This window comes from Thamnophis elegans, chromosome 7, assembly GCF_009769535.1.
Source record: "Thamnophis elegans isolate rThaEle1 chromosome 7, rThaEle1.pri, whole genome shotgun sequence".
NCBI classification, from domain to species: Eukaryota; Metazoa; Chordata; class Lepidosauria; order Squamata; family Colubridae; genus Thamnophis; species Thamnophis elegans.
Genome location: NC_045547.1, coordinates 34,656,375 through 34,673,849, shown reverse-complemented (window position 1 = coordinate 34,673,849; position 17,475 = coordinate 34,656,375).

Below are 17,475 nucleotides of genomic sequence, written 5' to 3'. Positions count from 1 at the left end.
CTTACTTTGAAATAAGATTGTTTTAATATTTTTAATTTTATCATTTTTCTTTTAACAATTCTTATTTATACTTTCCAGCATGCTGGGTCAGATTTTCTTCTGTACAATAAGAGCCAAAACCTGTACTTTTATACACAATTACTTGCAAATAAATGTCATTAACCCAGTGGTATCTGATAAAAATGTACAAGATTATATTGATTATAAAAGGATATGTACGCAAGAAACATGCAGGAAAATGAATATTCATTAGCTAGATGCTAAAGATTTTCAAGCGCTAATTTGCCAACTAAACATATAGGAATACACCTTGTTTCTACCTAGGTGCTTCTAGTCTTTATTTCATTTATAAAATTAGTTGTTAAAGACTTTGGAATGGAAGAGAAATTCATTTCATGCAAACAGCTGGACAAGCTTATGCAATGTGCACTTCCTGAAACTATATAAAAAATAAACCACATTTTTCATGAACCATATTTTTAGTAGTTGTTAGTGTTCACAATCAAAAACGCACTCAAAATACATCTGGAGGTATGTTTGCTTGCACATTACACTATGGAAAAATCACCCCAAAATATACATGCTGGGGAAAGTGAATAAATATATATATTTTCTTCTGTTCAGTTGTACCCAATTCTTAGAGTCTGTCTGCAAGATTTTTCAGAAGTCATTTTCCATTTCTTCCTAGAGCTGAGAGAAAGAGTGACTGGCCCAAAGTCACCCCTTGTTTTGTGCCTAAGACAGGACTGAAAACTCATGGTTTTCTGGTTTCTAGCTTGATACCTTAACCACTACATCAAACTGGCTCTAATATATCAATAAAATTATATGCCACAACCACTATGCCTTTTATCTTAATGTAATAAGTTATATCCATTATTGTGCGTGTGCGCACGCACTCACACACACATACACACATTTGCTGATGTGTTATTTAATTTTGTATATCAATGATTGCATGACCTCCTTAAATGCCATATACCAGACAAAATAAATAAAATAAAACTATATACATAATCATGCAGCTTTTCACAGGCAATTTTCAAACCAATGGGAAGAATAGAAAAGGAAAATAAATTTGCAGTCTGGTAAGTGAGAGAAATTAAAACGAACAGATTCAACTATCCTGATAGTATCTATCTTCTTTTTGAATCTCTTCTGAATTCATATGCTTTTCAATTAGGTGCCAGGAAAATAGTGCCAGGAAAAAATGTATTCTGACATTACTCTGGTCTTAGTGGCTAAGATGCTACCTCTGTAAATTATGCTCTGATATCTATCAAAAAACCTGAAGAAGAAACCAAGAGTATAGGTTGGAAATGCAATAGGTCATGATTTTGGGTTAGAAAATAAGGATGGATCAAAAGTTGTCCCTGATTAAAATAAAATAAAAATTGATATTGACAAATGGAAAACAATATTCTTTGAGCCATATCTCACGACAGAAAGCAGAAACATTAGGTTAGTGTGTGGGAAAGTACATGGGCTAGACATTAACATCCCAAAGTAGAAAAGGACAAAGTCTAAGGAAGCTTATTGTGTAATTCTGGCGGAATGATTATACGGGGACCTGACAAACTGACAAATGTGGCTATTTCCATTTCAAATGGGAAACTGAGATGAGATCAAATGCATTTCACAGAAATGAATCAGAACTTCTTCCTGCACATCAAGCCTTGTGAACACTCAGTATAATTGAAGGCCCACGAAGCCACAAAAAAAAAAAAAAAAAAAACCACCCAGGATACATAAAATCTGTTCAAGGGGTTTGAAAAAATGCCAGATACAAAAACAACCTCAGCTAAAAATCATTAATGCAGCATGAAAGCATTGAGACCATTTTTGGTTTGTACTTCTACTCGCTTGAAGAATAGATGCCAAACTTTGTATGGTAAGTTTTAATGGAGTGTATCAATCCCCCCACCCCCCAGGTAATGCCCATCAGTTGTGCTGGAGCTACTCTTATGCAGGGGTGAAATTCAGCAGGTTCTGACAGGTTCTGGGGTAGTTCTGTGAACCAGGAATTACCACCTCTGGCTGGCCCCAGAGTGGGAGATTTTGCAATATCCTTCCCCTGGAGTGGGGTGAGAATGAAGATTTTGCAGTTTCCTTCCCCTGGAGTGGGGTGGGAATGGAGATTTTGCAGTTTCCTTCCCCTGGGAAGGAATGGAGGGGTGGGAATGGAGATTTTGCAGTATCCTTCCCCTGCCATTCCCACCAAGCCACGCCCACAGAACTGGTAGTAAAAAAAATTGAATTTCACCACTTCCATTATGGCTTGGAATTTGGGGAATCCCAGCATTTCTGGACTGTGGAAGCTTGGTAATAAGAGTTGTTATATAGCAAAAGCTTCCTCTAGTCATCAACAGGCAGAGAGCCAGTATTGCCAAAGGAACCAGCTGGAGCTACAATTTATCAGTGACCCAAGTTACTAATGGCTCTAACTGGGAGTATTGCAGGCGCTGGTATATAGCATGCGTCTGGCGCCCTTAAAAATAAGAAATAGCAAAACATTTACATGTCATTCTCAGAGAAGACAACTTATACTCACTATGAGATGGGTAACCTTTTTATTGCTGAAGACCTTTTCTACCTGAGATTTTAAGTTGTTGGTTCAACTAACAGAAAATCTTTGCAAACATTTCTTTATAAATATTTAAAAAAGGAATGCGGGCATATTACATTTTAATAACTACATTTCACATTATATGTAAGTCTTCATTAAAGAACATGTGCATATGAGAAAATCCATTGTATAATTGTCAATTTAGAGGATGCCTTCCATAAAGTGAACAGGTTTGATTATGGCATTGTTGCATGCAAGTATAAAAAGTGACAGTTTAGGTGCCACAAAAGATAAATATGACACAACATGGAAATCGCAATTTGTGAAAGTAAATGGAATGCTTAGCAAGTGGTTTAATGCTGAGCAGAAAGCAAGGCAAAGATGTGCAATGTTCCCTTGGTTGTTTAATATATTTATGAATAAACTAGCTGCTAACCCAGTGTTGCCCGGGTATTTATTTATTATAATCCATACATTTGTCCTCAAAAATATTCATGGACCAAATGTAATGTCTAATGTTGGATTTTTCCCCTTACCAGAGGGAGCCTCCTTTTGGAGTACTGTGAAGCCATAACCATGGCAACTCAACTGTGTTGTACAGTAGAAACCATTTTATGGCAGTATGGTAGAAGCCATTTTAAGGCACAACAGGCTGTATCTTAACAGAACACACACCCTGAGGGGCGTTAGGGGTATCTTACCCCCACAGTATTTGTTTCCGGAGACTAAGTAATCTGTGTACCAAATTTGGTTGAAATTGCTCGAAGCATTCCAGAGTTATACTGGAACATACATACACACAGCCATTTATATATAGATAGATTAGTGTGGCTTCCAAGGATAGCAAGGAATATTACAAGGATATAGTGACCAAAAAGAAGAGGGCAAATTTTAGGCTTATATCTTGAGAGGAGAGTAAGGCAAAGATGTGTGAAGGAAAATATATGCTGTGCATTCCCCCTTTGTTCTATGAGTTCATGTTTGTGTACATAGAAATGGCTCTTCATTTTGAGAGTGAGTAGAGTCTTATCCACTTCACAGGATTTGAAAGAGAGAGATTGGTCCAATGAACTGGTTGAGGCCTTCAACCTGGGTTTATCTTATTCCGATCTAACATTTTATTCAGTACATCCATTTTTGTCATTATTTTTCCAATAAAGTATAACAAATCACACTGCTGAAAATCAGTAATCTGCAGCAAATTTCAGCATCATGCTATCAGGACATTCCAGGAGATACCAAAATGGGACTTGGTTCTGCAGCCCTATTCCTGTGATGAAATATAAATGGGAAAAATACTTTCCAGTAGAAGAAAAAATATAATAAGCAAATCTGCCATATGCTGTATATATTGATCCAATTGGGATGTAAAACATGAATCATTGTATTTCTGCACTAGGTACAGTCTTAGTTTTGTAATGCACTGGCATAACCAGAGGAATAGTCTATACCATGGGTCCTCAAACTACGGCCTGCGGGCTGCATGAGTCCTGCTGAAGCCATTAATCTGGCCCATACAGGACCACGAGGCTGCCCTGCCCACAATGCCCAGTCCAACCATCGTCCGAGTGCAGGAGTTACCTTCGCGAGCCCCGCAGGCTGGAACTGAAAGGTAAGGCCAACAATTTTGGCCTGCAGAGACATTTTGGAGGTGGGGGAGGTGAAAAATGGAGCACACAGATGCCCAGGAGGCCAAAAAACAGTCAGTTTTGCCTGTTTTTGCCCTGCAGAATGCTTCTTGAGGGGTGATGGTGAAAAATAGGGTGCACAAACACCTCAGGAGGCCAAAAACCTGACAAAAATGGCCTGTTTTTCACACACACCTGCATCCAGAAGATAAAGAGAGAGATATAGACAGAGGGAGAGAGAAAGAGAGAGAACGAGAGAGATTTCCCTAGCTCCTTGGGACTGAGAAGAATTGTTGCAAAACTGAGTTTCCTGAAGAGGACCACTAGACTCCTAAACAACTGAAAAAATGGTCTAGTAATAATAAAAGGCAACCAAAAGAGAAACATGCAAACAGAAGTAAATAAAACATCCCCAGAAACTATACCAATTAAAGTTTAATTTGTCTGCATTGTTCAATGGACTGTTAAATTGGCCACGCCCACCTAGTCACATGACCTAGCCATGCCCACCCACTCACACACACACCTACCAAACAGAAATAAAATGTACTGTCTACAAGAGGTGCAATAAAGAAGGGAATTGTATTCCTTTAGTTTGTCCCCAAATGGAAAGAAAGAAAGCAGCTGTTACAGGCAAGGTAAAAAAATGCAGCATCTTCTCAAAAGGGAAAAAATATGGGCATTATTCTTCCAATGGGATTATCAAAGACTCTAATGTTTTTGTATGGATATTCTTGCTATTGTTTCTCTGATGGTTAAAATGGGGCAATTTATTTATTTAAGAAAATGTACAGGACTCCCCAATTACCCTCAGTGACTCTTGGCAGCTTATAAAGATAAAAATCCAATTTGAACGCCTTGATGTACATTTCAAACTTTCTAGGCATGATTTTGGCACTGGGAGATAACAACGAATCCTTGTGATGGATGCTAGACTAAGCCTGGAACATGTATTGTAGAAAACAAAACTTTGACCATAAATACTGTCTCTAATCTTTCTTTTTCTTTTTCTTTTCTTACTTTTTTTTATTCCAACTGTTATCATTTTATCTAAATATAAAATATGACAGAAAATAGTAATAGGAAATTAGTGGAAGAAAAAAGAAAGAGGGAAAGGAAATATGGGGTGCAAGGGGAAAAAAGCAAAAAGCATTTTCAACTCTTTTTAGCACAGTAGAAGATAACCACATTATAGCCTCAACTTTTTACTTTTATATATTAGTATATACTAGTCAATAGGGACACAGTGGCTCAGTGGCTAAGATGCTGAGCTTGTCGATCAGAATGGTTGGTAGTTTGGTGGTTCGAATCCCTAGCGCTACGTAATAGAGTGAACTCCTATTATTTGTTGCAGCTTCTGCCAACCTAGCAGTTCGAAAGCATGTAAAAATGCAAGTAGAAAAACAGGAACCACCTTTGGTGAGAAGGTAACAGTGTTCTGTGCGCCTTCGGCATTTAGTCATGCCAGTCACATGACCACAGAGATGTCTTTGGACAGCACTGGCTCTTCAGCTTTCAAACGGAAATGAGCACCACCCTCTAGAGTCATGAACAACTAGCACATATGTGCGAGGGGAACCTTTACCTTATATACTAGCCATTTCTATAACAACAAACCTATCTAATTGGCAAAACCAGAGTCAAAGTTTCATTTTTTGTATCATAATCACAAAATCCACAAGTGATTTCCAAATAGAAAGCATAATTAAATATATTCTCCTCTTTGAATAAAGCAATCAGTTTAATCATTTCTTCTTTTTCTTCCTTGCTGCAGAAATAATATAGATTTCTGCATTTAATAATCTTTATAAACCATCACTATTTATATTAATAAAATTCACTATAATCTTTCAGATTCTTTAACCGTAAAGGGAAAAATACTTTTTTCATCCATTTTGCAACACTAAACTTTTCTTTTAAAACATTTCTAAGATGAAAAAGTTCTAATACATCTTTTTTTTAACTTCATTGTAACAATGAGGAAATCCCCCAAAAAATGATACAAATATTCAAAAAGGAATACCAGGCTGTGGCTAAAGAGAGTCTCTCTTAGTTTAATGAAGATTAATAGTTCTTTAAAATGATTAAGAAATGAGAGGCACAACTTACTGTTCATTTGAAAAATAAATTCCAAAAAGGCATTTCTTCAACAACAAATTGATTGCAACCCCCCAACCCCACCTAGCTGTCAGCAGGCAGGGTGCTTTGAAGCACAACTCCTGAAAGTACTTGCAGACTGTTGCTGCATGGAAGATCTCAGGAGAGTCATATAAATTAAAGAAATGCTGGTTCTTTCTCTTAGTAAGTTGAAAAAGTGACAGCCAGGGGAAAACTCTTCAGGGATCTTTCTCTGGGCATATTGTTCAGTTGGCTATCTTCACCAGAAGTCACTACCATCTCTAATATGATTTCTCCAGATACATCTATATATATAAAAGCCAAGTACCACTCAATCATCATGAAATCTCCAGAACCCTAAAGCCTACAAACTTGAAATTTGGCACGTATGTTCCTCTTGGCTTCTAGGTGTTCACTAAGAAAAGATTTTTCAAAATGACCATCAGATCGTTAGTATTTCTAATACAGTAATTAACACGCTCTGATTCTAAGGAGTTCTATTTCCCCACCTGAAAAGAACTCAGTTCCAACTGCCAGTTCCTTTATATTAACACACTTTGATGCTAAGGAGTTAGACATTCTACTCCCCCTCCCCACCTGAAAAGAACTCTCTTCCAACTGCCAGTTGTCTCACATTCTGTTACCTCAGTTCAAACGGGCAGACATTCTACCCCTTCACTCAGGAGCAGCCTGGGGCTCCTTACAGTACTAAACATCACTACCTCACCAAAATGTCTACACCTTCCACCTATGGAACTGCTTCTGGACTCAAAGCAGCAGAAGTGATATTCCCTTATGTGTTTCAATCACCAACCACCACTGAGCCAACGAATTATGAACCAAATTTCTCCTGCATAGCCTGAACACATAGTTTCATCACAAAGCACGGGTATCCAGCTAGTTGGGAATATAGCAGTGGTGGGTTGCAGGCGGTATGTCCCGGTACAGGCGTACCGGATCCTGCCCAGAGCACTGGGTATCATTCTGGTACCATGCTCCAGAGGGCCCAATCACCCACCCGCGCTACTTAACGTGTTTTAAAGCTGTTGGCGCTTCCGTGTATGTGCATGGCACATACAGTGCCTGCGCTCCACTATGCTGAGTAGCCAGAGTGTCACGGAGGCTTGCGGAAGCATCATTTGATGCTACAACGCATGCGCGTGCTGCATGTGTGCATGTGGGTGATGCCGGGGCCGTTCCAACCATACCGGTTGGAATGGAATCCGGAACCCACCACTGGAATATAGCTTCCAGAGTTTACAGCCAGTATGGCTGGGGAATACTGGCTGATAATTCTGGGAAATATAATGCCTATATATAACTATTACCTTAAAGGTAGCTTAAAGGAAGAATTCAGGAAAAAAAGTGAAGTTTTAATTTAAGTGGGCTTAAATCAATGGGCTAAAGTCAAAAGTAAACATTCTTTACAGTAGGAGAATGTAAATATGGCTTAATGCAACTAAAATATTAAAAATCTTCTCCTTCAAAAATAAACAGTGGCAAAAAACCAAATCTATATCACCTCCTCCCAGGTCATCATCTCATCACCCCTTGTGTACCTGGGCTGCTAAAAATAGAACAAAAACAAATTAAAAGGACAGCCCACAGTAAAGATCAACAAATATGACCTTTTGAAAATTTATATTTAATTTAGTAGACAAATTCTTGAACAATTTCTAAAAACGCTGCCCTGTTGGTGTCTTGGTGCTGCTATTAAGAAAGGTAAGAAGGGATTCCCCGGTGATGTCTTTCCTTGAGAAATCTGGGAAACCAAGGAGGCTGCATGTTGATGGAGAGAAAAGACCTTCCCATAGACCGATTACAGGTCGTCTGCAACGTATGATCACAATAGATCCCAAAATTTCTGTTGCTAAGTGAGATAGTTGTTAAATGAGTTTTCCCCCATGTCATGACCTTTCTTGCTACAGCTGTTAAGTGAATCACTACAGTTGTTAAGTCAGGAATGCAGTTGTTCAGTGAATCTGGCTTCTTCGTTGACTTTGCTTCTCAGAAGTTCACAAAGGGACCAGGGACTCTCCAACTGCCATAAATGATCAAACAGTTGCCAAGCATCTGAATTTTGATCTCATAAACCACGGTAATGTGGCAATGGTTGTCAGTGTGAAAGAAGTCATAAGTCCATTTTTTCAGTGCTGTTGTAACTTTAATGGTCAGTAAATGAATGGTTGTAAATCAAGGACTACTTGCATAGTGAACTGGCTGAGCCAAAAAAGTGCAAGGCTGGAAATCTAAAACCTCCTTTCTCAGACTCTTGAATGTTTACATCCTCCTTGCTCTGCCTTTTGCATTGGGTCCATAGCTGCTATCTATCTTACAGGGGGCACCCTAGCCCTAGTATGTGAAAAAGAAAGGAAGCTCACTATCTTTGCAGTCTTTCTGTCAATTAAAATTTCCTTCCTTTGTTTTTTTATAAAAAGACATCTTGTCCAAGAAGCAGCAACAAGGGCAGGGGTCAGCAACCTTAAACACTCAAAGAGCCCCAAAGGTCCTAATCGGAAGCCCCCCTTTCAATTCTGGAGCTGACCGGAAGTCTGGTTTCCCCACCATAGAGTCTCCTCCTAGTGCGGCATCCTCTTTTCTCTACCTGTCTTAACCGAAAGCCCTATCAATTATGGAGCTGACTGGAAAACCCACCCCTTGCCATAGTCTCTCCTCCTGGCACGCCCTGCTCCTCCCCAATATCGAGTCTTGATATTGTGGTGCTGACTGGCAACAGGGAGCCGCAGCAGAGGGCCACATGCAACTCCAGAGCTGCGGGTTGCTGACCCCTCAGCTAGGGTATCTCTCTGTGTATGAGACAAACAGCAGTTTTCTCTTATGAATATGTTAATCCTGTAAATCAGAGGTGGCATTCAGCCAGTTCTGACAGGTACTGGAGAACCGGTAGCAGAAATTTTGAGAGTGGGGAAGGAATGGGGATGTTGCAGTATCCTTCCTCTGCCCATGCCCACGCCCAGAAGCGATAGTAAAAAAAATTGAATCCCACCACTGCTGTAAATAAGTCTGGCTGGACTGGAAGCAAGAAGGATTAACTTGTAGTCTGTCATTAAAGCACCTTGCTTGGAGACTCTTTAACCAGATAAGTGCAAGAGGTCTAAACTACATCCAAAAGTATCACTTTTCTCTTTTAGAAGTATTCAAAAATAAAATTCTCTTTTAAGGCTAGCACTGAAGATATTACCTGGTCTGCTAACAAAACATCTGCAAACAAACAACCAAGATTAGAAGGCACCAAGAACCCCACAACACTGAAAAAAGCTCACCAAGAAAGCATGCAAGATAATTTTTCTGCTTGGTGCTATTTCTCAGTAACAAAAATTTCCTGCTCTTCTCTTTGGCGAAGCTATTGATTACTCAGTCCAAGTCTTTCACATTGGTAACATGAATAATAATCTACTTAATTAACCTACCATGTTTAATTATGAAGATGACTAAAGACTGCCATGGATGTGAAAGACTGAAGATATGAAATATGATAAGGGTGCCTGTTTGGGAGCCAAACTGGAGGGTATGCTGGTCCTCAGACTATTCAATATCTCTGAAAGGTACAGAATTTCCTGGGAATGGAAAGCTTAAGTACATAAGCACAGTGAGGCAAATAAGGATTTGTACAGAAATGAAAGGCAAAACATTTTTCTTTCTTGCAAACTACCTGCTGTGGGGAAAAATACTAGAGCTTTTCAGAAAACTCAAGCTTAAAGGTTTGTGGGTATGTCATTGCATCTTGCAAATGAACTTGAAATGTCATGTGCACTAAAGCACTTCATACCATGACTAATTCACAGCTGCTTTAAGGCAACATTAACTGCCATAGTTATGTAGCAAAGACCCTCATTATCAGGGAATTTAAGTTGTAATACTGCCCAATGTTTGAACCAAAGGTTCATTTTATTGGTACTGAATTGCAAACATATGAATTTGTGTAACCTCGGAAACTAAATTTTAGCTAGAGGATTAGGCTCTAGAGGATGCCGTGTTGGCAGACTCCTAGTTTTACATCTCATTCAGATTATATATCAATTGCTTGCTGTTTCGCAAGGATGTGAAAGAGGTGAATGAAAACTATGGGTTTTACAACAATATTTGTCCCATAAGTGCATTGAGAAGATTCATACTTGCATTTGTTGCTGTTAGAATAGAATAGAACAGAATAGAACAGAACAGAACAGAAGAGAAGAGAATTATTTATTGGCCAAGTGTGATTGGACACACAAGGAATTTGTCTTTGGTACATATGCTCTCAGTATACGTAAGAGAATAAAATACATTCATCAAGAATAAAAAGATACAACACTTAATGAGAGTCAAGGCTACTAATAAGCTATCAAATCGTACTAGGCAACAAATAAAAACAATATAAATTGAAAGATACAAGCAACATAACTTATAGTCATAAGTGTGGAGCAATAGATACTAGGAAGGAAGAGAAGAAGAATAGTAATACATTCTTAGTAAATGATTGATAGGGTTGTGGGAATTAGTTGTTAAACAGAGTGATGGCATTCGGGAGGGAAACTGTCCTTCTAGTTGTTCTGGTGTGCAGTGCTCTGTGGCGTTGTTTTGAGGGTAGAAGTTGAAACAATTTATGTCCAGGATGTGAGGGGGTCTGTAGATATTTTCACAGCCCTATTTTTGACTCATGCAGTATACAGGTCCTCAATGGACGGCGGGTTGGTAGCAATTGTTTTTCTGCAGTTCTAATTATCCGGTGAAGTCTGTGTTTATCTTGTTTGGTTGCAGAGCCAAACCAGACAGTTATGGAGGTGCAGATGATAGACTCAATAATTCCTCTTGATGATGTTTTTGATGTTAGGTGTCCATTTTAAGTCTTGAGCTATGATAGAACCTAGAAACTTGAAGGTCTCTACTGTTGATACTGTGTTGTCTAGTATTGTTAGAGATGGTAGTATAGGAGGTTTTCTTCTAAACTTTACCACCATTTCTATGGTTTTGAGTGTAGCCAAGGCATTCAAGAACGCCTCTTTGTATAGGCACTAAATCTCCAAATTATGGAGATCCCTGGCAAGATTATTTTCAAGCAACCCCAATTATGAGGTTTATTGTCAGGATTTAACCATGCCTTGTATCTGATGACTTTATAATACATTTAACTTTAGAGCTATCCTGATCATTGTCATTGTCGCTATTCTTGACTTCACCTTCTTGGCCTCTGTTGAACACAGCTCAAAAGGAGAAACAGCTCCATTATTTATTCTAGCCCTGTCATAGCTTATTGATTTAAAGAGGGAAAGTGAACCAGGAAGGATCAGGAATACTCTGAAAGTTATCATTAGACTTTTGCTGGAGGGTGGGCCTTGGCAATTGCCTGCTGGTGCTAATCTTGATTGCTAGGTGTTTGTGTATATTACTCTACACAATATTCATAAATAACAAAGGAGATTATACATATATATATATACATATACATACATATATATATATTGGATATATATATTACAACCCCCGGTATAAATTAAATTAAATATTTAATTTAAAAAGAGGAAGCACTTAAAAAATCAATTATTTGATATTTAAGAAAGTTAATTTCTCAAGTTAATTTGTGAACTCATTCAGGAACTTTGGAATCCTATTGTAGCTGACATTATCGTCCAGTGAGAAGAGAGCTATTTTTTTCATTGCAGTTCCATATATTTTTCACATATATCACTGACTTCTATTGATCCATGTAGAAGAATGTTTGTAAGCATTGCAATTAAATTGAAGGAGAAGGAAAGGAAACAAGCTTCTAACCCAATATTTCAATAATGTCCTCTGTTCTTTAGAACATTATATAGTATTTCTGATTATTTTTTCAGTTCACTTCTCCTGCAGAAACTGTGTTACTATGCTTCCCTTTTTCTATATCCTTGCATACTAGAGAATTTTGTGGTTTTATTTATCTAAACCTTATGCTAGAGCCTTCATATTGTTTCTTTTCAAGAGATGCTTATACATCTTTAATGGGATACCTGCATACAAAACTTCACTTCCCTACTGACAGTCAAGTCAAAATAGCTTTAAAATTAAATGTATTATAAAGTCATCAGATGCAAGGCATCCTGTTAAAAGTTGAACATAGAACATCTACTAAAGAATATATCTATGCCTGAAGAATCTTGATAAGGACAAAACTGTTTATGTTGTGCCTTCTATTGCTTATAGCTAATATAATGCTTTATTTTTGCTAGTATCCTATAAATTTACAGACATATTTACTTACTGCCTAACCAAGTCTATATAAAGTATACGTATGTAGATGGAGCAGCAACTGTATTTTTTACTTCAAGTCCCATGCAAAATATCTGGCACACAGATAGCTTTGCACATAATATGATGCATATTTAAAACAAAGATGCATCATACTTAATACAACTAGTTCAGTGGTGGGATTCAAATAATTTAACAGCCTGTTCTCTGCCCTAATGACTGGCTGAGTGGGCGTGGCCATGGTGGGTGTGGTCATGGTGTATGACAGGCAACACTCGGCTCCTGCACCCCCTGTGAGCAAAAACGTGCCACAGAGGGAGCCACCCATGCCCCGTTTTGGGCCTAGCAGGCCTCCATGTAGCCTCCTAGGAGCAAAAATGGGCCCTGGGGGACCACGCTGCACCCCTGTGCCCTGTTTTGGGCTTAGCAGGACTCCCTGCAGCCTCCTGGGAGAAAAATGAGCCATGGGTGGGCATGCGCTGCACCCCCATCCCCTGTTTTCAGCCACCCTGCACTTACCTGGGAGCCAAAGCAAGGCGTGGGGAGACTCCTGGAAGGGGAGGGGCAGGAAAGGGCAGGACCAGCCAGCAATTTAACAACTGGTTCACCTGAACTCACCTGATCCAGCTGAATCCGACCAGTGAAGTAGTTACATACAGTATTCTCATTTTCACAGATACACATGGATGGTTCCACCTCCCCTTGGCCAAATTATGAAGATCACGCATGAGAATATTTTCATCCCAGTGTAACATTGAGGCAGCAAAATTTTAAACCTCTTGCCTAACATACTAGGAGGGAGTTTAAAATAACTTTCTTCCCTTTAACTTATCAGGAAGACCTCAAAGTATCAAATTTTTATTCCAGTAGCAACAGTTTGGACAAGAGATATATAGGTATGTATTATCAGACTTCTCTATTAGTTCACTGACAATAAGCAAACTCAAGGAAACCTTTATAAAAGAAGAGCTAGAAATAGAGCTAGAGAAGAGGTACTGTTTTCATGTGTATCATGTATTTAAAGTGTTTCTTGTATGTGTGTGTGTGTGTGTTGTGGATATTAAGTAAAAAAGGAAGATAGCAAGATGCATTTGTAGATCTCAATTGATTCTTTTTTTAGCAGCATGACTAAATAATGCCTTTTGCTGCATGATTTATTATATTGATTTATTCCATGAGTGCTTTATAGAAAACAATCAGAGAAGCTGATGACCATCATTTATAATCAGCATGATCAAATAAAGCCAATAACTTTGGGGAACTATAATGAAACATGAAGGAGATTGTAGGAGTCTGGGGAATAGTTGTCCTCTCTCTTTAAGATAGTGAGACATCTGCATCCTAATATAGTGGTGGGTTGCACATTTCATTACCACCAGTTCACTCATCATGCACATGTGCGTGTGAAGCAGGCACATGTGTGCCCTCTGTGTATGCGCCCGGCCTTATGAGCATGCGCTTTGCTCGTGTGTGCATCTTCCATGCATGCACCTGGCCTAAAAAATGTGCCTAAATTGGACTGCAGTGAGTCAGAGTGGGTGGGCAGGCTCACCCACAATTTCCACTACTGGTTCGGACGAACCAGTCTAAATCGGCTGAATACCACCTCTGATTCTATACCCTGCCACCTTTTGGAAACAGTGGAACCTGCTTTACACCGAGTCAGATTTTGTCCATAGGTTGGTGGTCAATGTCACCAATTTTGACTGACAATGTACTTTAAGTCATCTAGCATATACAGGTCTTCAAAAGAAACAAATTGATATTACCTTAGAAGAAAATATGAAAAAAATATTAAAGCTGAGAGGTGGGCAGGATATACTTTCATTTATATATTTAATTGAGATTCTCTAAACCAGGAGTGTCAAATTCACGGCCCCCTCCTCCTCTCTGATCGGAGAAGACATTATCTCCCTTCTCGGTAGACGAAAAATCTCCTGGAAAGGGGTTTTATTTTCAGACTTTGCTTCTTGTCAGGCATCACTCCACTCCATAATTAGGAAAGAAGACTAAGAGATTCCATGGATTGGAAATCAAAAGTACTTTTACTAATTATAAATGGTAAGCGAGCAGTTGCGAAGCAAAGTCTACTTAATTAGGCGCGAAAGCAATTGATATATAGAATAGCCCGTTCCCCCCCCCCGTAGGATCATAGCTCCAGTCCAATCATAAGTCCTTCAAGTGTCAGGTGTGAGATAACTTCAAAAAGACAGGCCGAACGATGGAATGTCTAGGCCGTTGATGCAGGCGGGAAACACATAGGCATGCGCAATCCCAACGACTGGTACATCCTAGAACCTTCCTCCAGCACATCAATTAACCCCTCCCAAATACCAACCCCCCCCTTCCCGTTTCATGGCAGCTGAAGCAACAGCAAGGCAGAAGCTGACATCCGGCCGTCCCCCGGAAAAAGGCTGTTAGGCCTGGAAGAAACAAGAAACAAAATAGACAAACGACAACACACAAAAAGAAGAGGGAGGGGAAGAAGAAAAAAAATCAAGGTTTGTCGGGATAAGCAGCATAAAATTTCTGTAGCAGACGGGGAGCACGAACGTGTGATTTATCCACCCATTCTGTGTGGGAGGGGGGAAAGTGCTTCCAAGCCACCAGGTATTGGATGCGATTACGGTGCCTGCGGGAATCAAGAATGTCACGAACTTCAAAATGATGTTCCCCATCAATCAGCAACGGAGCAGGCGGAGGTTCAACGGGGGGGCGTAAGTGGGAAACCCGAACAGGCTTGATGAGGTTGATGTGGAACACCGGGTGGATTCGGTTGAGGTGTTTGGGCAATTGTAAACGAACAGAAACAGGATTGATGACTTTCACAATAGGGAAAGGGCCAACATATCTGGGTCCCAATTTCTTTGACTTCTGCGTAGTGTGCAAGAATTTAGTGGACAAATACACCAAATCCCCCGGACGGTATACATAGGGTTGAGTGCGTTTTTTATCGGCTTGCTTCTTATGGGCTTTATGAGCAGCGTCCAAAGTGGAAAGAGTCAGAGGCCAGATGCGACTGAGACGCTCACTCCAGTCCGCAACCGAAGGGACTTGTGGCTGGTCAGTAGGCAATTCGGGAATAGGAACAAAATCTTGGCCGTAAACGACCCGAAAAGGGGTGAACCCCGTGCTGGAGTGAACCGAGTTGTTGTAGGCCACCTCAGCATGTGGTAACAAGTCAACCCAATCGTCTTGTTGATAATTGATGAAACAACGCAAATATTGCTCAAGGACGGAATTAGTACGTTCACAGCCGCCGTTAGTCTGAGGATGGTAGGCGGAGCTAAGGCCCTGGGCGGAGCCAATGCGTTTGAGAAACTCCTTCCAAAATTTAGATGTGAATTGGACCCCACGATCGGAGATAATACGGTCGGGCACCCCATGCAAACGGTAGATGTGCGAAATGAACAGTTTAGCCAATGCCTTGGCGGAAGGAAGTTTGTGACAAGGCACGAAATGAACTTGCTTGGAAAACAAATCAGTGACCACCCAGATGACGGTATGCCCCTGGCTCTCAGGGAGCTCAACAATAAAGTCCATAGAAATCTCCTTCCAAGGGGCAACCGGGCGAGCGACAGACTGGAGTAGTCCCTGCGGTTTTCCCGGTGGTTTTTTGGCGGTGGCGCAAACTGGGCAACTGGCGACATAAAGTTCAATGTCCTTTTTTAAAGAGGGCCACCAGAATTGTCTCTTCACGAGATGCAAAGTTTTAACGAACCCAAAATGACCCGCCAATCTGGAGTCATGAGCGCGACGAAGGACGACCAGTCGTAAGGATGTGGGGATGTATAATTTAGCACCAATCCATGGTAAATCGTCCCGCATGGTGCACTCGTCCCGATGGTTCAGAAACCAGTCATCGTGAGGAAGAGCTTTTTTTAGGTCAGAAAGTAGATCTTGAGGCACTTCCCTCTGAGCTCGGGTCTGTTGACGTGTGAGTACCGGAGCTGCCAGTAGGGGTTGAACGATACTCAGTTTAGAGCAATTATATTGAGGTAATCGGGACAAAGCATCCGCCATGAAGTTCTTTCCCCCCGGGATATACTTTAGAGTGAAATTGAAACGGTTGAAATATTGGGCCCATCGCATCTGTTTGGGGGAGAGACGACGAGGCGTCCGCAACGCTTCCAAGTTCTTGTGGTCAGTCCAAACCTCAAATGGGTGTTTAGCGCCTTCTAGGAAATGGCGCCAAGTAGCGAGGGCCCAACGGACCGCAAAAGCCTCCTTCTCCCAAACCGCCCAACGCCGCTCCGTGTCAGTGAGTTTACGGGAGGTGTATGCGCAAGGCTGCAAGTTACCTTGGTCGTTGGCTTGCAGCAGAATGGCCCCTACGGCGACATCACTGGCATCAGCCTGGACGACGAAAGGCCGGTCGAGATCAGGATGTTTAAGAACGGGTTCAGCGGCAAAAAGGCGTTTAAGTTTCTCGAATGCCGCCTGGCATTCCATGTTCCAGTCTAAAGACTTATTAGGTTTAGGCTTGGGGTCGCCTTTCGTCTTGAGCAAATTAGTAATAGGGAGCGCAATCTGAGCAAAAGAGGGAATGAATTGACGGTAAAAATTAGCGAACCCTAAAAATTTTTGCAATTGCTTACGAGTTTTGGGCGCGTCCCATTCAGTGACCGCCTTCACTTTTTCAGGGTCCATTTCAATGCCATCAGGGGAGATGCGGTAGCCCAGATAGTCAATTTTAGTTTGGTGAAACTCACACTTAGACAATTTGGCATAAAGGTCAGCGGCACGGAGTTTCTTCAGAACAGTGCGCACCAGATTGACGTGGTGGTCGTAAGTGCGGGTATAAACGAGGATATCGTCCAGGTATACGATAACGCCCTTGTAGAGATGATCGTGCAAGATCTCATTAATAAGTTGCATGAAAACAGCAGGAGCCCCTTGTAGGCCAAAAGGCATAACCCGGAACTGGAAACAACC